The sequence below is a fragment of the Mauremys reevesii genome, linkage group 26, assembly GCF_016161935.1.
Source record: "Mauremys reevesii isolate NIE-2019 linkage group 26, ASM1616193v1, whole genome shotgun sequence".
NCBI classification, from domain to species: domain Eukaryota; kingdom Metazoa; phylum Chordata; order Testudines; family Geoemydidae; genus Mauremys; species Mauremys reevesii.
In genome coordinates this window covers 15,325,009-15,346,874 of record NC_052648.1, presented here as the reverse complement: position 1 = coordinate 15,346,874, position 21,866 = coordinate 15,325,009, and the positions used below count along the sequence as shown (strand labels likewise).

Below are 21,866 nucleotides of genomic sequence, written 5' to 3'. Positions count from 1 at the left end.
GCTGAGCATTTTGTCTGTTTAGAGGTGCAAACTTTATTATTTCTCGAAGTGTTCCAGGAGAGGGCTGGACACTTCAGGGCAGATGGTTTTGGGGAAAATTCAGGACTGGGAATATTAGGTCACCCCTGCATAAGGCAACTGGAGTGACAGAGACTAGAATTGTGTTGTAAGCAGACTGCTGGGGTCAGAGCATTGAACCAGGACTGCATAGCACACAGACACTCAGGATACTGCATGCTTATCTGCTGGCTGTTGGTGTCCAGGTTGTAAGCCACAGCAGCTGAGCAGCTGAGACACCCAAGGTATTTCTTACCTTCTGGACTGCACCCCAGAAGGTTACAAAAAAAAAATCCAGTTTCAGTTCAAAACTACAAACCAAAAAAAGTCAATAATTCACTCAGCTGTAATTAAAACAATGAGGAGTCCTTGTGGCACCTTAGAGACTTTGCTAGTCTCTAAGGTGCCACAAGTACTCCTGTTCTTTTTGCAGATACAGACTAACACGGCTGCTACTCTGAAACCTATCTTTAATACAGACATTCTACCTGTAGACAGGGGCGGCTCCAGCTTTTTTGCCACCCCAAGTGGCGGAGGAAAAAAAACAAAAAAAAACGATTGAGCTACCGCCGAAGTGCCGCCAAAGAAGACGACAGGAAGCGAAGGACCTGCCGTCGATTTGCAGCAGAAGACTGAAGCGGGCCGATTGAGCTGCCGCCACCGACCAGGACGTGCCGCCCCAACAATGGACGGACTGCCGCCCCTTTCCATTGGCCACCCCAGGCACCTGCTTCCTTCACTGGTGCCTGGAGCCGGCCCTGCCTGTAGAAATTACAGCCAGGGCTCTATGTACTTTGCATGAAGTTGTATTTAAATTCTGCAGGAAGGATATCTGCAGTGGGGGTGGAAAGGACTGGAAATTCTTCATTTACATTAAAAAAAAAGAGGGAGATTTCTATTAAGTTGTATGAAAACAAATAATAAAGTCAGAATAATTGCCCCTTGTAATTCACTGACATTAAATCAGGTTTTATACTGCTTTTATTAAATTTTCCACAGGCTACAGATTTAGTATTGATAATTCATAATTGCATCACAGAAATTGTCAGGAAGAAAATGGAGATCTTTTCAACGAGCAATGGGCTGTTGGATCTTTCAGAACCTATGGAAGCATGGGGGATATTTTGAGAGAATCACACTGATGGGATGTTTTTGCTAAAATGATCAGAAGTAAAAGAAACAATTCTGATAATTAAGTTTGAGATTTGATGTTAAAGGGAGCAAAGAAGGAAATTAAGACATTGCCGAGAACTACATGATTTCTCTGATCCAGTCTCCACTGCAGAGGATGTTTGGGGAAATACCTATTGTTGTGATTATTGGACCAACAAAAAGTTACTTTTTACAACTGAGCTTAGGTATGTGAAAGTTCTTGAGCTGTTAAAATAACCATGAAAAAATAGGTCAAATTGTTTACGACAATGAATGGTTATTACAGGTACAAGAAAACCAGACCGAGAAACTGTATTAGTCCACACAAAATGGCCTAATGATACAAATCAAGGACTGTGGTGAGATCATACTTGGTAAACAAGAAAATGGGGGAGCAAAGTTACCTTTGCCAAGCTTGGCCTTATGAAAATAGATTAAATTGGTGGACAAAACAATGAAGATAAAATATGTCACCCACTTTTATTCCTTTTTGAGGTTCTTAAAGAGACTGGGGGAGGGCGGAAGAATTATCTTCCCTCAGCTCATTCCCTGACCTGCCAGCACTGCAACTCATTTTGATGCATCTAAAGGACTTTCTTCCTGACAGGAAGACCAGCTGGCCCTGCTCTTATTTAAGGAACTTTGTTTTCACCTGTGAGTGCTGAAAGTCATCATATCATCACGACATCCAGTCATCAGCCTCCCAGTGGGGACACCTAATTACCAATACCACAAAGGCACGAAAGAGTCTGTATTTTATTCCCTTCCCTTGTGTTCTTTTCCACCCCATTATTTCTTTCCTCCTATCCGATCTCTCTCTCTCAGCCTTTCAGGGAATCCTGAAGTCATACTGCATTCATCCAAACCTGCCTTGTCTAGGGAGAATGCATCCAACCAGATGATACCTTGACCAGAGAGACAAGGTGTACCCCCAGAGTGATTCTGCACTGATCCGCGGGCACAGAATTCATATGGCCCACATTTCCCCCCCACCCCCCCATGCAGAAAAATGGGGAAAAAAAATCTTCCTGGAGACACGCGCTTCTTCCCCGGCAGCGGGTCAAATGGGGGATGGGGGCTGGGCATGCGTGCCTGCGTGATCACCGCTGGGGGGGGGGGGGTCAGGGCTGAGCGTACGTGCAAGCCAGTGACTTACTCCTGGGGGGATCCTGCGGGACTGCGCACCCACAGCAGAAAACGCCCCCCCTCCCCTTCCTGCTTTTCCCTGCAGAAAATGGCAGGGAAACCACGGGGGGGGGGGGGGGGAGAAGAGGAGAGGGGCACAACCATGTGTGCAGTTTGGGGGGGTTGCCCCCCAAACAGAGGCAAGGCATGAATGGCCATATGGGGTTACATGCCGCTGCCCAACTCCCTCCTCATTTCTGCAAATGCAGAGCTGCCCAGCTCGGAGGCTGCGTCTCATCTAGGGATCCGCTGACTCTGCAGCTGAACACAGCCTCCTGGATCCTAGTGCCAGTTGTGCTCCCCTTCTATATTCTGGGACCCTTAATCTTAGGAAGTTACAATCTGTGCCTAAGCAGTTTTCTTACTCACATCTAGCTACCAGCATCTCCAGCCCTCCAGGCCAGGGGACCAACATTCACAAAAATCAAAGGAGACCATTCCCTTTGTTTCGTAAGTGATAGGTAACTAAAATGCCTTGTTGGTGCCCTTATATTACTGAGAGTCTATTGTCTCTGCCTCAAGAACCAGGAACGATTCCTGAGATGCAGACTCTGTTCTCTGGTGTGTTTATTAAGCTGCTGCTTATTAGCTTGATACCTTTACATATTAAGTAAATAAAGTTATTTTCAGTGTCCTCTGCCAGTAATCAAACTGGCCAGAGAGGTAATACACATTCCCTTGTCTAGGGCAGGCTGGCTTTATGCACTGCCTCACCAACACATTTTAAGAATATCTCCAGCACACATCTATAATTCTTGGTGCACAACCGTACATACATCACCCAATGATTTTCAGGATGTGTGTGTCAGCAGTTTACATACAGTACCTTACATGACACCTTTTAGATACATATTACGACAACAGTATGTCGGGGAAAACAAATGTGTCTCGCCTGATATGATTTATAGTATGGTGGGCCAGTCAGCATTGAGGGGCACCCAGGGTCACAGGTTCTAAATTAATGACATCAACTCAGCAATGGGGCTTGAGCACCACTGTAGACAGTTCAGTATAGACCACTGCTCAATGTGCAGCGGTGGTACAAGAAAAAAAAATGTTATTAGGATGGATAAGGAATGGGATAGAGAATATTACAGAAAAGATTATAATGCCACTACAAAAATCTCCCCATCTCATAACACAAGAACAAGGGAACATTCAATAAAATTAAAAGGTGGCAAATTCATAACTTATGAAAGGAAATACTTTTTCACACAGCCCAGAGTTAGACTGTGAAACTCACTGCCACAAGAAGTTGTTGAGGCCAAGAATTTAGCAAGATTCCAAAAAGGATTTGATATTTAAGGATAACAAGAATATATCCTAAGTTATCGTAAGTAATGCTAACAAAAATTCTGGAAGGGATATTAATCCTTATTTTTCAGGTCTTAAACCAATCTAGGTTTCATCCTGATCTCTAATAGTTAAGATGGGAGGAAGATTATCCCACATTTCTTACACCTTCCTCTGAAGCATCTGGTACTTGTCACTGTCAGAGACAGGAAAACTGGACTAGATGGACTTCAGATACGGCATATTCAATGTTGTTAAATGGCCAGGTTCAGAGAAAACATCCCAATGAGATTAACTGGGAGTGCACTGGCCTAAAAGCAATAGTTACAGAATGTAACTAATAAGTCCACAGACAAAGAAAACTTTAACCTTAAATATGAACCAAGAGAGCTTGTCCCCCCCCCCTCTTTTTTTTTTGGAATGCTTAGTTTCTGGAGCATAATTGTGTGCATTTGACAAATTCTACACCTTGACTACAGGCCCCCATATGCAATGCTCAGTCTTGAGCCAAATGACCAGGAGCATTACATGCTCAGATCGGTGACTCGACCTGTGCATTAAAAAGAACAGTTTTAATTGCATTCACCCAACCACCTCACTCAAAACCCTCCTTTAAACTCTCTTCTGTGAAGCCCTTCCAGAAAAGCTGTCTAAAAAACTTGCCTGTCTCTCCCCACAATAGAAGTTATTACAATAAAATATATTAACTCACGCACCTTATCTTTCTAAAAATATGGTTTACAATGCACAAAATAAAGACTTCAAGCACTGCTTATAACATGGTCTTTCACCTGGCCATCTAGTGACTTGTGAGCATGTGGTCTACTGCATTTTGAATGTCAGCTCCTTGGGACAGGGACTGTGTCTTTTCTGAAAAGACTATCACCCAGGTTACAATAAAAAGCTCCCCACAGGCAATATGAACAAAAAACAGGTATTGTAAAATATTTAAAAAGAAGTTTAGAGCAAGAATGGCAAAACTGTGGCTCATGAGCTACATGTGGCGCTTCTACCATTAAAGTGCACGCCCTCCCCATTCTCCACCTACCATATGTGGGGAGGGGAGGAGCTCAGGATCTCTGCCTTGCAGCAGGGTGGTGAGGTAGGGGCTTCTGTCCAGTGGGATAGGGGGATCTCGGGGCTTCAGCCGCATGGGACACACCTACCAGGGCTTGGCATTTCAGCAGGAGTGGGACTGAAGCCCTGAGTCCCGGCAGGACCCTCCCACGGGGCTGAAGCCCCGAGCCCCAGCAGGTGCACCCTGGCTCTCAAGCTTCTGAAGACTGTCATATACAGTCATATACTGTCATAGGATCAGTAAGTTTGGCCACCTCTGGTTTGGAGCAAGACCCAAATGCTGGTTTACATGTTAGCAAACAATGACACTAACTCTTAAGGACTCATGATATACTTCGTTTCATTAATTTTCTTGAACTGTTCAGCAATGTTCCCTCTAATTTTTTCCATCCATGTGCAGAATTAATTTTGTTATGTGCACCAATATCAAGGTATGTGTGGATGTGCGCCACCAGAAGAAACAACAAACCTAGCTATAATATATATTTTTTAAAAGTTACCATAGGGATAATTACTCCAGCAAGGACAGGTTAGGCATTTTAGAACTCACTACTCAAAGAATTAAAATTAAGCATAAGAGAGAAATATAAATTATGAAATGTACAGAGTAGTTAAAAAACTAAAATAATAGCACTTTGGAAGAATAAAATTACAGATAATATATGTGCATTGTAGGAAGTACCAAGAAGTAACACCACCACCACGACAAGTAGGGTGTGTGTGTGTGTGTGTGTGTGTGTGTGTGTGTGTGAAAGAGAGAGAGAGAGAGCGCGCGCGTGTGTATGCTGGCTGCTGGGGAAGTCTATGAGAGACTTTGTGCTTCTCTAAGCACAGCGGCACTCACCAGAAGGCTCGTTCAGACGGCAGCAGCTGCCAGCAGCTCCGTCCTGTTCCTGAGCCTTGTCCCTTCTCCCCCGCTCTGCAAAGATGGGGTACAGGTGGAATGGAGAGGGACACCCTGACATCAGGGCCCCCAACCTCCACTCTGCACAGCAAGCAGGAAGGTCCTGGGAGCAGCTGGCCAGGGGTTTCAAGGCAGAAGCAACACGTCTGCAGAGCAGCGTGGGAGGAGGGGGGCGGCCAGGAGGTGGAACCTGAACACACATCACCGGATGTGCGCAGCTCTGCTAATCAAGTGTGTGGCACTAGACTGACTCTTGGGTGGCTGCGCAGCCACGCACCTTACAGGGAACACAGCTGTTCAGTATTGAAATTTTAAAAAGCCAACACAAGCATGAACAAAAATACAGTCAAGCAAAGATGGGTATGCAAGAGAAAGAAAAGAGTAGGATAGGTTCTGCTATTTGGCTCTCCACTATATGAAAGCACAGCATTTGTTATCCATCTGATTACTGACATACACCCCTCTCCAGATGAGTAGAGGATAGCTAATGTGATGCCAATTTTTTAAAAGAGGCTCCAGAAGCGATTCTGGCAATTACAGGCCAGTTAGCCTAACTTCAGACACATAGATTAACATGATTTGTTGAGGAAGAGTCAAAATCATTTTTGTAAAGAGAAATCATGCCTCGCCAATCTACTAGAATTCTTTGAGGGGGTTAACAAACATGTGGACAAGGATGATCCAGTGGATATAGTGTACTTTGATTTTCAGAAAGCCTTTGACAAAGTCCCTCACCAAAGGCTCTTAAGCAAAGTAAGCTGTCATGGAATAAGAGGGAAGGTCCTCTCATGGATCAGTAACTGGTTAAAAGATAGGAAAACAGTTGGAATAAATGGCTAGTTTTCAGGCCAGAGAGAGATAAATAGTGATGTCCCACCCAGGTTTTGTACTGGGACCAGTACTGTTCCAACACATTCATAAATTATCTGGAAAAAGGCGGTGTGAAGTGGCAAAATTTGCAGATGATACAAAACTACTCAAGACAGTTAAGTCCAAAAGTTACAGAGGGAAGAGTTACAAAGGGATCTCACAAAACTGGGCCATTAGGCAAGAAAATGCTGATAAATGCAAAGTAATGCACATTGAAAAACAATCCCACTATACATATAAAATGATGGGGTCTAAATTAGTTGTTACCACTCAAGATAAGATCTTGTTTTCAGAGAACAATGACTCCATCTACTCAATATGCAGCAGCAGGCAAAAAAAGCAAACAGAATGTTGGGTATCATTAAGAAAGGGATAAGATAGAAAATATCATATTGCCTCTAGATAAATCCATGGTACGCCCACATCTTGAATACTGCATGCAGATCTGGTCACCCCATCTCAAAAAAGATATATTGAAATTGGAAAAGGTTCAGAAAAGGGCAACAAAAAATGATCAGGAGTATGAAACAGCTTCCATAAAAGGAGAAATTAAAAAGACTGGGACTTTTCAGCTTGGAAAAGAGATGACTAAGGAGAGATATGATAGAGGTCTATAAAATCATTACTGGTGTGGAGAAAGTAAATAAAGAAGTGTTATTTATACCTTCTCATAACACAAGAACTAGGGATCACCAAATGAAATTCATAGGCAGTAGTTTTAAAACAAGCAAACAAACAAAAAGTATTTCTTCACACAACAGTCAACTTGTGGAACTCTTTGCCAGATGATGTTGTGAAGGCCAAGGTTATAACACAATTAAAAAAAATTAGATAAATTCATGGAGGATAGGTCAATCAATGGCTATTAGCCAGGATGGGCTGGGATGGTGTCCCTAGCCTCTATTTGCCAGAAGATGGGAATGGGTATCAGGGAATGGATCACTTGATGATTACCTGTTCTGTTCATTCCCTCTGAAGCCACTGTCGGAAGACAGGATACTGGGCTAGATGGACCTTTGGTCTGACCCAGTATGGCCATTCTTATGTTCAAACCTCTACACCCCTTCCTCCAAACAAACAATATTTAAGTAGTCTTTTTTCTGGGGGCAGGGAGGGGGTGGAGTTGGGGTAGGGATTTCGGGGAAGGGGTTGGAACGGGGGCAGGGAAGGGGTGGGGCCTCATGGAAGGAGTGGAGTGGGGGCGGGGCCGAGGGCGGTGGGGGGAGGTGTCAGTAATGCGGCCCTCAGGCCAATGTACTAGTCCTCATGTGGCCCTCGTGGTCATTTGAGTTTGAGACCCCTGGTGTAAACCTTCCATTTGAGGAGAAGAAACTCAAGACAGAATTAAGCCAAGAAACCACCAGCAGCCACATTATATATCATTTTGTGCATACTGAGCCCTAATAGTTTTCACTTATTTTACTCAGGCTATAGATTTCTATGGAGCTTTGTAGGTACTGGGATAGAGCCTTGGAGCTTTCTGTTGGACATTATACACCTGCTGTGTTCATGATTATCTACAAAAAAAGCTGTATCTACATCAGGTTCTTAGTTATGCTGAATAACAATAACCATGTAACCATGGCAACCTTTTCACTTTAAGTGCAGAGTATAAATCTTTGCACCATTTCAGGGACAGCTAGGAGTGCTATATATCACACCTTTAGTTGATAGTAGAACCTCAGAGTTACGAACACCTCAGGGAATGGAGGTTGTTTGCAACTCTGAACTAGGGCTGTTGATTAATCACAGTTAACTCATGTGATTAACAAAAAATTAATCATGATTAAAAAAATTAATTACAATTAATCGAAGTTTTAACCATACTGTTAAATAATATAATAAATTTCAATTGGTATTCAATCTTTTGGATGCTGTTCTACATTTTCAAATATATTGATTTCAATTATAACACAGAATACAAAGTGTACAGTGTTCATTTTATATTATTTTTATTACAAATATTTGCACTGTAAAATGATAAACAAAAGAAATAGTATTTTTCAATTCACCTCATACAAGGGCTGGGACAGAGGGGTTGGGGTGCAGGCTGTGGGAGGGATTTGGGTGCGGGGAGGGGAAGGGACAGGGCTGGGGTGCGGGCTCCGGGAGCGGGTTGGGTTGGGGCACAGGAAGGAGTTAGGAGTGTGGGCTCTGGGCAGTGCTTACCTAGGAAGCTCCCCAGAAACTAGGCTGCAGGGACACATTGCCGCTTCTGGGGAGCTGCATAGAGCCACATAGGGAGCCTGCCAGCCCCGCTTCGCCGCCAACTGGACTTTTAACAGCCTAGTCAGCGGCGGTGACCGGAGCCATCAGGATCCCTTTTTGATCAGGTGTTCCGGTCAAAAACCAGACACCCGGCAATCCTGTGACAGCTGTAGCAGCACAGGAGCCAGCAAACGGAGCTGTAAACAGGGGAGTTTGAGTGGGAGTTTGCAGGGAAGACTAGAAGAAGCAGGTAGAGGAATAGATAGGCTAGTGAAGGCAGCGTGTGGCGTTCTGGCAGTGTTTTGGTGCTCGTTGGGGGTTTGTTTCGCTGTGGCTTGTGGTGTTTTGGTTTGGTTTGTTTTTCACGGACTAACAGGGCTTAGGTGGGAAGGCTATGACTGAGGCAGCAGTGGTGGTGAGCCAACCAGTGGAAGACACAATGAAGATGACTGGATGTGGAAGCTGTGGTCTGTACATGATCCTGGAGGGGGTACTGAAAAAGAGTTTCGTCTGCATGAAGTGCAGATAGAGCTGATGGAAGACACGCAACTTCAGCTACAAGACTAGCGTAGCTGAAGTCGACATATCTTATTTCAACTTACCTCCTGTCCTCACGGCGCAGGATCAATGGCCGCAGCTCCCATCGACTCTGCTTTCACCTCTCGCCCTGGAGGAGACCCGGAGTCGATGGAGAGCGTGTTCAGAGATCGATTTATTGTGTCTAGACAAGACACGATAAATCGATCCCCAATAGATAGATCGCTACCCGCTGATCCAGCGGGTAGTGTGGACATACCCTAGGTAATAAAATGGAGGAACTAGAGCTACTGGTGCAGGAAGTGAAACCAGATATTATAGGGATAACAGAAACATGGTAGAATAGTAATCATGACTGGAGTACAGATATTGAAGGGTATGTGTTGTTTAGGAAAGACAGAAATAAAGGCAAAGGTGGTGGAGTAGCACTGGGGGAGGGATAGCTCAGTGGCTTGAGCACTGGCCTGCTAAACCCAGGGTTGTGAGTTCAATCCTTGAGGGGGCCATTTAGGGATCTGGGGCAAAAATCTGTCTGGGGAGTGGTCCTGCTTTCAGTAGGGGGTTGGACTAGATGACCTCCTGAGGTCCCTTCCAACCCTGATATTCTATGATTCTTTGTACAATCAATGATGAGGTAGACTGTAAAGAAATAAGAAGTGATGGAATGGATAAGACAGAGTCTGTCTAGGTTAAAAAAATCACATTGGGGAAGAAAGCTATTAAAGCCTCGCTTGGGGTGTGCTATAGACCACCAGGATCTGATTTGGACATGGATAGACACCTTTTTAATGAAGTAAATACTAATGGGAATTGTGTGATCATAGGAGACTAACTTCCCAGATATAGACTGGAGGACAAGTGCTAGTAACAATAATCGGGCTCAGATTTTCCTGGATGGGATAGCTGATGGATTCCTTCACCAAGTAGTTGCTGAACCAATGAGAGGGGATGCCATTTTAGATTTGGTTTTGGTGGGTAGTGAGGACCTCATAGAAGAAATGATTGTAGGGGACAACCTTGGTTTGAGGGCTCATGAGCTAATTAAGTTCAAATTAGATGGAAGGATAAACAAAAAAAGCTTATGCTCCAATACTTCTGTTAGTCTTTAAGGTGCCACAGGACTCTTTGTTGCTTTTTACAGATCCAGACTAACATGGCTACCCCTCTGATAAAAAGAGATTGTGACTAGGGTTTTTGATTTCAAAAGGGCTAACTTTAAAAATTTAAGGAAATTAGTTAAGGAAGTGGATTGGACTGAAGAATTCGTGGATCTAAAGGTGAAGGAGTCCTAGAATTACTTCAAGTCAAAGTTGCAGAAACTATCAGAAGTCTGCATCCCAAGAAAAAGGAAAAAATTCATAGGCAGGAGTTGTAGACCAAGCTGGATGAGCAGCTTAATCAGAGAGGTGATTAAGAAAAAGCAAAAAGCCTACAAGGAATGGAAGATGGGAGGGATCAGCAAGGAAAGCTACCTTATTGAAGTCAGAACATGTAGGGATAAAGTGAGAAAGGCCAAAAGCCATGTAGAGTTGGGACCTTGCAAAGGGAATTAAAACCAATAGTAAAAGGTTCTATAGCCATATAAATAAGAAAAAATCAAAGAAAGAAGAAGTGGGACCGCTAAACACTGAAGATGGAGTGGAGGTTAAGGATAATCTAGGCATGGCCCAACATCTAAAAAAATACTTTGCCTCAGTCTTTAATGAGGCTAATGAGTTGCTTAGGGATAATGGTAGGGTGACAAATGGGAGTGAGGATATGGAGGTAGATATTACCACATCCAAGGTAGAAGCCAAACTCGAACAGCTTATTGGGACTAAATCGGGGGGCCCAGATAATCTTCATCCAAGAATATTAAAGGAACTGGCACATGAAATTGCAAGCCCATTAGTAAGAATTTTTAATGAAACTGTAAATTCGGGGTTGTACCATATGATTGGAGAATTGCTAACATAGTTCCTATTTTTAAGAAAGGGGAAAAAAGTGATCTTGGTAACTACAGGCCTGTTAGTTTGACATCTGTAGTATGCAAGGTTTTGGAAAAAATTTTGAAGGAGAAAGTAGTTAAGGACATTGAGGTCAATGGTAATTGGGACAAAATACAACATGGTTTTACAAAAGGTAGATCGTGCCAAACCAACCTGATCTCCTTCTTTGAGAAAGTAACAGATTTTTTTTAGACAAAGGATCTAATTTACCCTCAATTTCAATAAGGCATTTGATACAATTCCACATGGGGAATTATTAGCTAAATTGGAAAAGATGGGGATCAATATGAAAATTGAAAGGTGGATAAGGAACTGGTTAAAGGGGAGACTACAACGGGTCATACTGGGATTGGTTTTGGGACCAATCTTATTTAATCTTTTTATTACTGACCTTGGCACAAAAAGTGGGAATGTGCTAATAAAGTTTGTGGATGACACAAAGTTGGGAGGTATTGCCAATACAGAGAAGGACGGGGATATCATACAGCAAGATCTGGATGACCTTGTTAACTGGAGTAATAGTAATAGTATGAAATTTAATAGTGAAAAGTGCAAGGTCATGCATTTATGAATTAATGACAAGAATTTTTTTTATAAACTGGGGTGCATCAGCTGGAAGTAACAGAGGAGGAGGATGACCTCAGAGTATTGCTTGATCACAGGATGACTATGAGTCACCAATGTGATATGGCCGTGAAAAAAGGTAATGTGGTCTTGGGATGCATCAAGCGAGGTATTTCCAGTAGAGGTAAGGAGGTGTTAGTACCGTTATACAAGGCACTGGTGAGATCTCATCTAGAATACTGTGTGCAGTTCTGGTCTCCCATGTTTAAGAAGAATGAATTCAAACTGGAACAGGTACAGAGAAAGGCTACTAGGATGATCCGAGGAATGGAAAACCTGTCTTATGAAAGGAGACTCAAAGAGCTTGGCTTGTTTAGCCTAACCAAATGAAGGCTGAGGTGAGATATAGAATGTCAGGGTTGGAAGGGACCTCAAGAGGTCATCTAGTCCAATCCCCTGCTCAAAGCAGGACCAATCCCCAACTAAATCATCCCAGCCAGGGCTTTGTCAAGCCTGACCTTAAAAACCTCTAAAGGAAGGAGTTTCCACCACCTCCCTAGGGAACCCATTCCACTGCTTCACCACCCTAATAGTGAAAAAGTTTTTCCTAATATCCAACCTAAACCTCCCCCACTGCAACTTGAGACCATTACTCCTTGTTCTGTCATCTGCTACCACTGAGAACAGTCTAGATCCATCCTCTTTGGAACCCCCTTTCAGGTAGTTGAAAGCAGCTATCAAATCCCCCCCTAATTCTTCTCTTCTGCAGACTAAACAATCACAGTTCCCTCAGCCTCTCCTCAGAAGTCATGTGCTCCAGCCCCCTAATCATTTTTGTTGCCCTCCGCTGGACTCTCTCCAATTTTTCCACATCCTCCTTGTAGTGTGGGGCCCAAAACTGGACACACTACTCCAGATGAGGCCTCACCAATGTTGAATAGAGAGGTATGACCACGTCCCTCGATCTGCTGGCAATGCCCCTACTACTTATACAGCCCAAAATACTGTTAGCCTTCTTGGGAACAAGGGCACACTGTTGACTCATATCCAGTTTCTCGTCCACTGTAACCCCAAAGTCCTTTTCTGCAGAACTGCTGCCTAGCCATTCGGTCCCTCATCTGTAGCAGTGCATGGGATTCGTCCGTCCTAAGTGCAGGACTCTGCACTTGTCCTTGTTGAACCTCATCAGATTTCTTTTGGCCCAACCCTCTAATTTGTCTAGGCCCCTCTATATCCCATACCTACCCTCCAGCATATCTACCATTCCTCCCAGTTTAGTGTCATCTGCAAACTTGCTGAGGGTGCAGTCCACGCCATCCTCCAGATCGTTAATAAAGATACTGAACAAAACCGGCCCCAGGACCAACCCTTGGGGCACTCCGATTGATACCGGCTGCCAACTACACATGGAGCCATTGATCGCTACCTGTTGAGCCCAACGATCTAGCCAGCTTTATATCCATTCATCCAGCCCAGACTTCTTTAACTTGCTGTCAAGAATATTGTGGGAAACTGTATCAAAAGCTTTGCTAAAGTCAAGGAATAACATATCCACTGCTTTCTCCTCATCCACAGAGCCAGTTATCGCATCGTAGAAGGAAATTAGGTTAGTCAGGCATGACTTGCCCTTACTGAATTCATGCTGACTGTTCCAGATCACTTTCCTCTCCTCTAAGTGCTTCAGAATTGATTCCTTGAGGACATGCTCCATAATTTTTCCAGGGACTGAGGTGAGACTGACTGGCCTGTAGTTCCTCTGATTCTACTTCTTCCCTTTTTTAAAAATGGGCATACTACATTAGCTTTTTTCCAGTCATCCAGGACCTCCCCCAATCACCAAGAGTTTTCAAATGGCCAATGGCTCTGCAATCATATCCGCCAACTCCTTTAGCACCCTCGGATACAGCTCATCTGACCCCATGGACTTGTGCTCATCCAGCTTTTCTTAATAGTCCTGAACCACTTCTTTCTCCACAGAGGACTGGTCACCTCCTTCCCATGCTGTGCTGCCCAGTGCAGTAGTCTGGGAGTTGACCTTGTTCATGAAGACAGAGGAAAAAGAAGCACTGAGTACATGAGCTTTTCCCACATCCTCTGTCACTAGGTTGCCTCCCTCATCCAGTAAGGGGTTTCCTTGACTGTCTTCTTGTTGCTAGCATACCTGAAGAAACCCTTCTTGTTACTCTTAACATCTCTTGCTAGCTGCAACTCCAAGTGTGATTTGGCCTTCCTGATTTCACTCCTGCATGCCTGAGCAATATTTTTATACTCCCCCTGGTCATTTGTCCAATCTTCCACTTCTTGTAAGCTTCTTTTTTGTGTTTAAGATTGGCAAGGATTTCACCGTTAAGCCAAGCTGGTCACCTGCCATATTTACTATTCTTTCTATACACTGGGATGGTTTGTTCCTGAAACCTCAATAAGGGATCTTTAAAATACAGGCAGCTCTCCCTGGTCTCCTTTCCCCGTCATGTTATTCTCCCAGGGGATCCAATATAGAGATATGATTGCTCTCTATAAATACATCAGAGGGATAAATACCAGGGAAAAAGAGGAATTATTTAAGCTCAGTACCAATGTGGACACAGGAACAAATGGATATAAACTGGCCATCAGGAAGTTTAGACTTGAAATTAGATGAAGGTTTCTAATCATCAGAGGAGTGAAGTTCTGGTTCCAAGGGGAGTAGTGGAGGCAAAAGACATATCCAGGTAGAGGTGTATAACGCCACCTGATATAACACAAATTCAGATATAATGTGGTAAAGCAGCGCTCCGGTGGAGGGGGGTGTCTGCGCACTCCGGCAGATCAAATCAAGTTTGATATAATGCGGTTTCACCTAGAACGCGGTAAGATTTTTTGGCTCCCGAGTGTTAGGATATAGATATTCAAGCCTGTCTGCAAAGGCCTATACTTTAAGAATTTAAGTATATTCGTATCACTTAGCTAGTTATAGAGGTATAAAAGAAAGAATCAAAATTATTGTCTATCTGTGTAAGGGCCTTCTTTCACTGCGACAGTCTAAGGCCTTGTTTAGTCATATTGAAATAAGGCAATCTGGGGCTGTTAGGAAGGTGATCCAATCTATCACCTCCAGAGAAAGGAAAAAGCCTAGAACATGTAAAAGGAAATTTAGTTTGAAAGTTTTCTGTCTGGTAAGAACTCACTTATCAATATACATAGCTGGAGAACCCTTATGTCTGTATAGATGTAGTTGTGAAATCCTCACTTCTGTATTGTTTTGAATGTTTATTTACATGGTCTCTGTCTGGTTCTGTGATTGTTTCTGTCTTCTGTACAATTAATTTTGCTGGGTGTAAACTAATTAAGGTGGTAGGATATAACTGGTTAGCTAATCATGTTACAATATGTTAGGATTGGTTAGGTAAATTTTAGTAGAATGATTGATTATGGTATAGCTAAGAATATTACTATATAAATTAGGGGCAAAAAGGAAGAAAGTTGGGATTCGAAAATAAGGAAAAAGGAACTTGGATTTAAGCTTGCTGGAAGTTCACCCCAATAAACATTGAATTGTTTCCACCTTCAGACTTCAGGTATTGTTGCTCTCTGTTCATGCGAGAAGGACCAGGGAAGTGGGAGAGTGAAGGAATAAGCTCTCTAACATCTAGGACAGCGTTATATCAAGGTAGAGGTGTATCTGGCTTCAAGACTAAGCTTGATAAGTTTATGGAGGGGATGGTATGATGGGATAGCCTAATTTTGGCAATTAATTGATCTTTGACTATTAGCAGTAAATATGCCCAATGGTCTGTGATGGGATGTTAGATGGGGTGGGATCTGAGTTACTACAGAGAATTCTTTCTTGGGTGTCTGGCTGGTGAGTCCTTCCCACATGCTCAGGGTTTAGCTGATCGCCATATTTGGGGTTGGGAAGGAATTTTCCCCCAGGGCAGATTGGCAGAGGTCCTGGAGGGGTTTTCACCTTCCTCTGCAGCGTGGGGCCTGGGTCACTTGCTGGAGGATTCTCTGCACCTTGAAGTCTTTAAACCACAATTTGATGACTTCAATTGCTCAGACATAGGTTAGAGGTTTGTTACAGGAGTAGGTGGGAGAGATTCTGTGGCCTGCATTGTGCAGGAGGTCAGACTAGACAATCATAATGATCCCTTCTGACATTAAAGTCTATGAGTCTATATCAATGTGTGGAGCGGGCTGGAGGAAATGCTTACCTTCAGATCGGTAAAGAGTGGTTTAATAATGTAGCTGCTGAGGCACCCAAATATTACAAAGGGGCAGAATATGCAAACAAAACTAGCTTTAATTTCTCTGCTTAAGTCTTTGAGGCTGTCTATACTGAGACTTGTACACAATTCTCCCACCATTCTTCTAGTACTGCTGCATCTCCACCAGGAATGGTGAGAGAGTTCTTTTACTCTATTACTCCAACCCTATTTGGAACAGCTTTAAATAACAATACTGAAAACACCTGCTTCTTACACTACACTTCCACCATTGCTAGCACTTACGCTAGACCAATTGGGGTGGTGGATGGAGGGAGGGAGTGGGAAGGAATTCCCTACAATTCTTAGTGTCAATAAACTTGAGTATGACAAAATAAAGTAGCTGAAACCAGAGAGATTCAAAAAGGTAACGTTTGTATGTACTGCACCCATTATAATATTTGGGTACATAGTACAAACATTAAAGTAAACAACTCTTCAACAACTGGTACAGATTAAACTCATTCCAACTTCTATTACCTCCACCTCCAAGTGAGATAACTACCTTCTGGCTGAAGGCCTAAATTAAGAAAGCCATACAGCGAGAACACACACTTCTTTCAGGGCATCCTTAAAAATAATAATACTCAATCTCTAAGAGGAAAGAGATCCCTGTGCAGAGACCCCTACCTCCCGTGCTGTCCTTGGCTGCCTGCTTTCAAGGAGGTAAAGCCCAGGGTAGACAAGCATTCCAGCAGAATGCAACTGTCACAATCAGGCACAGAGAGGCTGTCATGGAGTCCCCGGGCGATGCTCTGGAACTGCTCCCCACAAAGCCAGGCAGGACTTTGGGGAGCCTCCTCACCCTTGGAGCAGACTGTCTTCAGGGCAAGAAGCTCACACGGCTTCACCTCCTGGGTCTCTCCTTGGAGCATTCAGCATCCTCTGCCCCTCCGTGCGCTTCCCACAGCGAGTCCGCCCAGGCGGGGTCCTGGGGAAGCCAGAGGGTCCTGCACCCTCACTTTGCTTTGCAGTCAGACATGACTTTTAGCCAGCTAGTAAAACAGAGGTTTATTAGATGACAGGAACACGGTCTAAAACAGAGCTTGTAGGTACAGAGAATGGGTCCCCTTAGCCGGGTCCATTCTGGGGCCCATCGAGGCAGACCACCCCATCTGCCCTCACTTCCAGTCCCCAGCCAGCTCCAAACTGAAACCCCCTCCAGCCCCTCCTTTTTGGCCTTTGTCTCTCTCCCAGGCCAGGAGGTCACCTGATCTCTTTATTCACCTTTAGCTATTCCCTTGCACGTGAAGGGCCCCAGCCATTTGTTGCTAGGATACAAAGTGTCAGCAATTTATGCACACTGGAGACATCGGAAATGCATAGGGGAAACTGAGGCACACACACAGTATTTAGAGGAAACATTAAGAACAGTCCCACTTCGTCACAGAGGCATCTCAGAGATCAGCCAGGGCCTAACCAATTTCAGGCTATATGACACAAATTACCACTGTACAAAGCAATGCAGAAGTGTAAAAGGGTCCAAGTGACACCTGCAGTGGTGAATATTAACATTAGAAAACTTTACTTCCTTCTTTCAATCCATGTCTAATTCATAAAGATAACCCTGCCTCCAAAAACTCCTCTCCACTGATACTCTCCTCTTCTCCCCACCCCCTAAGACATTTCTAACATCCTCCTAGTCATTATTACCCTAATTCCTCTTTTTACGCCCTTCCTTTTCCTATCATTCTGTCCTACTTTCTCACCCTCTCTCCCTACATCAAAGCCATTGTCAAAAAGTTTTTTTGCCTGTGCCAAGCTCTCTAAACTCTGTCACAGTACAGTAGAACCTCAGAGTTACGAACACCAGAATTACAAACTGACCAGTCAACCACACACTTCATTTGGAACCAGAAGTACACAATCAGGCAGAAGCAGAGACAAAAAAAAATAAAAACATTAAAAAAAAAAGGAAATACAGTACTGGGTTAAACAAATTACTAAAAAATTAAAAGGAAAGCAGCATTTTTCTTTTGCATAGTAAAGTTTCAAAGTTGTATTAAGTCAATGTTCAGTTGCAACACTTTTGACAGAATAGACATAACATTTTGTTCAGAGTTGCAAACACTTCAGAGTTATGAGCAACATCCACTGTGTTCGTAACTCTGAGGTTCTACTATACAATGCCCCTTTCCTTTCACCCTGACTAAATACAACTCCATCTATAGCAGGGGTCAGCAACCTTTCAGCAGTGGTGTGCCAAGTCTTCATTTATTCACTCTAATTTAAAGTTTCGTGTGCCAGTAATACATTTTAACATTTTTAGAAAGTCTCTTTCTATAAGTCTATAATATATAACTAAGCTATTGCTGTGTGTAAAGTAAATAAGGTTTTTAAAATGTTTAAGAAGCTTCATTTAAAATTAAATTAAAATGCAGAGCTCCCCGGACTGCTGGCCAGGACCCGGGCAGTGTGAGTGCCACTAAAAATCAGCTCGCGTGCTGTGCCATAGGTTGCCTACCCCAATGTATAGTTTCCCTTTCCTTAGTAAAAGGCTTGAGAAAAGCATACACCACCTGCAAAGGCTGTCTCGAGTCCACACCTGTTGAAACTAACCATACCCCAGTATACAAAATAGAGCTGTTCTGTACATTGAATTTCCTGGAATGTACATTGAATTTCCTCACATAAACTTAAGTTTTCCCATATAGTTTTATTGCACAAAATATGAACAACAACCGCCTCTACTGATACATTACACACATTCAAGTGAAAATGATACCCTATCTGAAATATGAGGACGGCTGTCAGGGTATAATCTTCCTTCGTGATACAAGACTACAACACTATGAGCACTATGGGAAATAACTGAAAGGCAAAATACAAAAAAAAACTCTGAAAAAGCTCCACCTTCTCCCAGATTAAGCTTTCAGCTGAACCCGGCAGAATACTAAGGATGCTATAGGCTCAACTGCAAAAATCTTCCAACTCACAGACTCTCCTTCAAGTTGCTCCAACAAGACAGTAGGGATAGCTCAGTGGTTTGAGCATTGGCCTGCTAAACCCAGGGTTGTAAATTCAATCCTTGAGGGGGCCATTTAGGGAACTGGGGTAAAAATGTGTCTGGGGATTAGCCCTGCTTTGAGCAGGAGGTTGGACTAGATGACCTCCTGAGGTCCCTGGCAACCCTAATCTTCCATGAAATAACTGCAGATAAAGTTTCTCTTCAGGATGTAAGGGACTGAAAATATTATACCACCATTATATAAAATCAAGATTATACCCTCACTTTAAATGCTGAGTTTGATTTTGGTCATCTTATACCATCACATACAGCAGAAACAAGCACTGTCTTTGATGTGAGCCTCCACCATTTGGACTCGGTGCGGATCATTGGATAGCATTGACATAGCTTGGAGGAAGACCTCCCAGTTTGAAAATACCAGGCTGTCACCACTCCAAGAAGGGGGAGGCCCAGTCTCAGGCTTCCCCCGACAGCTGTCTGATAACCAGGCTCACCTTTGCACAATAGTAGCATAGCACTGAGGCTGCATCATGAACAGGAAGCGGCACTGGGCAATTACCATCAAACTGTTCCAGAAGATGGACTGGGGAACAGGGCTCCGCGAGAGCCAGGTCAGAAATGTGGCATTTTCAACATACAACTGTCTGACTTGCTCCTGCTGGTTTCCTGAGGTCACTTGGACAACCTATGTCTGCAGGGCTTGGGTGTCCACCTGAAGGCAGGCAGCCCACTCGAATGTGTCCAGTGCTCCCAAAAGGTTAGCCAGATCCATTCTGCTGGCACCACCAGGCTCATTTCTCTGGTGTAAGTGGTCCATGCACACTGTCACCACTGGGAAGTGGGCATCCTACCTAGTGGTTGGAATAGGAGTTGGAAGTCAGGCCAGGTCAGATACCAGGAGGTCAGAGTCTGAGATATGCCAGAAGGCAGACCGAGATAGATGTCAGGAGGCAGGCATGGTGAGGTTACCAGTTAATAAGAGTCAGGCTGCAGGAGCAGGTAGCACAAGGGAAGCAGTCCTAAGCAGGGGAAACCAACTCACATGGACAACTTCCTGGTCCTGTGCTTCATTAAAATAGAAGCAGGGAACCAATCAGGAGCCCCAGAGTTCTGCCAGTCAGATCCCATCACTGGAGTCCTCTGTTGGAATTGAGCTTCTGGTTCTAGCAACTGTTAGCAGGTCACCTGGTGGCAGGCTGGAACTTACTAATGCTTAAGAGACCTATGGACCAGGGTTCCAGACCTCTGGTCCCTCACAGTGTGTGCCAAGATCACAGGCGACTCTGCTCCACATCTTCTTGCCTCTGTGTGAGCTTGAATAAGTGGAGAAGAGACCTACCTCTCTAGGAGGAGGGGGTCTGAGTCCCTGCCCCCTCTCTAGTATCTGAGAATGCATCCACACAACCAACCCTATTCTGTTGACTTTAAGGGCTCTTAAAATAGACTTCTGTGCTCCTCCCTGGTGAGGGGAATAGCACTAAAATCAACCTTGCTGGGTCGAATTTGGGGTAGCGTGGACGCAAATCGACTGTATGGCCTCTGGGAGCTATCCCAGAGTGCTCCATTGTGACTGCCCTGGACAGCACTTTGAACTCCGATGCACTAGCCAGGTACACAGGAAAAGCCGCAGGAACTTTTGAATTTCATTTCCTGTTTGGTCAGTGTGGCGAACTCAGCAGCACAAGTGACCATGAAGTCCCCCCAGAATCATAAAGCGTAGAATGTTTCTACACTCCCCCTATCATCTCCATCCCTGAGATTATCGCAGATTAGAAGGTGAAAAAAAATGCACTCGCGATGACATGTTTTCCGAGCTCATGCAGTCCTCCTGCACTGATAGGGCACAGCTTAATACATGGAGGCATTCAGTGGCAGAGGCCAGGAAAGAATTAAGTGAGCACGAAGAGCAGAGGCAGGACACGATGCTGAGGCTAATGGGGGAGCAAACGGACATGATGAAGCATCTGTTGGGAGAGCAAACGGACATGATGAAGCATCTTTTGGAGCTGCAGGAAAGCCAACAAGAGCACAGACCCCCACTGCATCCACTGTATAGCCGCCTACCCTCCTCCCCATGTTCCAAAGCCTCCTCACGCAGAAGGCTGTCATTCAAACAGTTTGATTTTTAGTGTGGCTACAATAAGCAATGTGGCCTTGTCCTTCCCTCCTCCCCCACCCCACCCGAGCTACATTGTCCGTTATCTCTCTCTTTTTTTTTTTTTGTAATTAATAAAGAAAGAATGCATGGTTTTCAAAACAATAGTTACTTTATTTCAGTAACTATTGGCTTCAGTAACTATTGGTTGGCTTACAGGGAATTAAAATCAACAAAGGGGGCGAGTTTGCATCAAGGAGAAACACACACAAGTGTCACACTGAAGCCTGGCCAGTCATGAAACTGGTTTTCAAAGCCTCTCTGATGCGCAGCGCGCCTTGCTGTGCTCTTCTAATCACCCTGGTGTCTGGCTGCTCAAAATCGGACGCCAGACGATTTGCCTCAACCTCCCACCCCGCCATAAACATCTCCCCCTTACTCTCACAGATATTATGGAGCATACAGCAAGCAGCAACAACAATGGGAATGTTGGTTATACTGAGGTTTGACCTAGTGAGCAAACACCACCAGCAAGCTTTTAAACATCCAAAGGCACATTCTACCACCATTCTGCACTTGCTCAGCCTATAGTTGAACTGCTCCTTACTACTGTGCAGGCTTCATGAGCCATGGGAGCAAGGGGTAGGCTGGGGTAGGTGTGACTGCGCAGTGCTGCTGGCTGGGAGAGCAGCCTGAGGCAGAAGCCTCCAGCTCGCATGATATT

General features: G+C 44.2%; 1 protein-coding gene across 6 annotated transcripts in view; it reads right to left on the bottom strand.

Annotated features, from left to right (window-relative positions):
• The window catches only part of SPPL2B (signal peptide peptidase like 2B), a 99,272-nt gene that overhangs the window by 68,021 nt on the left and 9,385 nt on the right, over window positions 1–21,866 (bottom strand). The window lies entirely within an intron of this gene.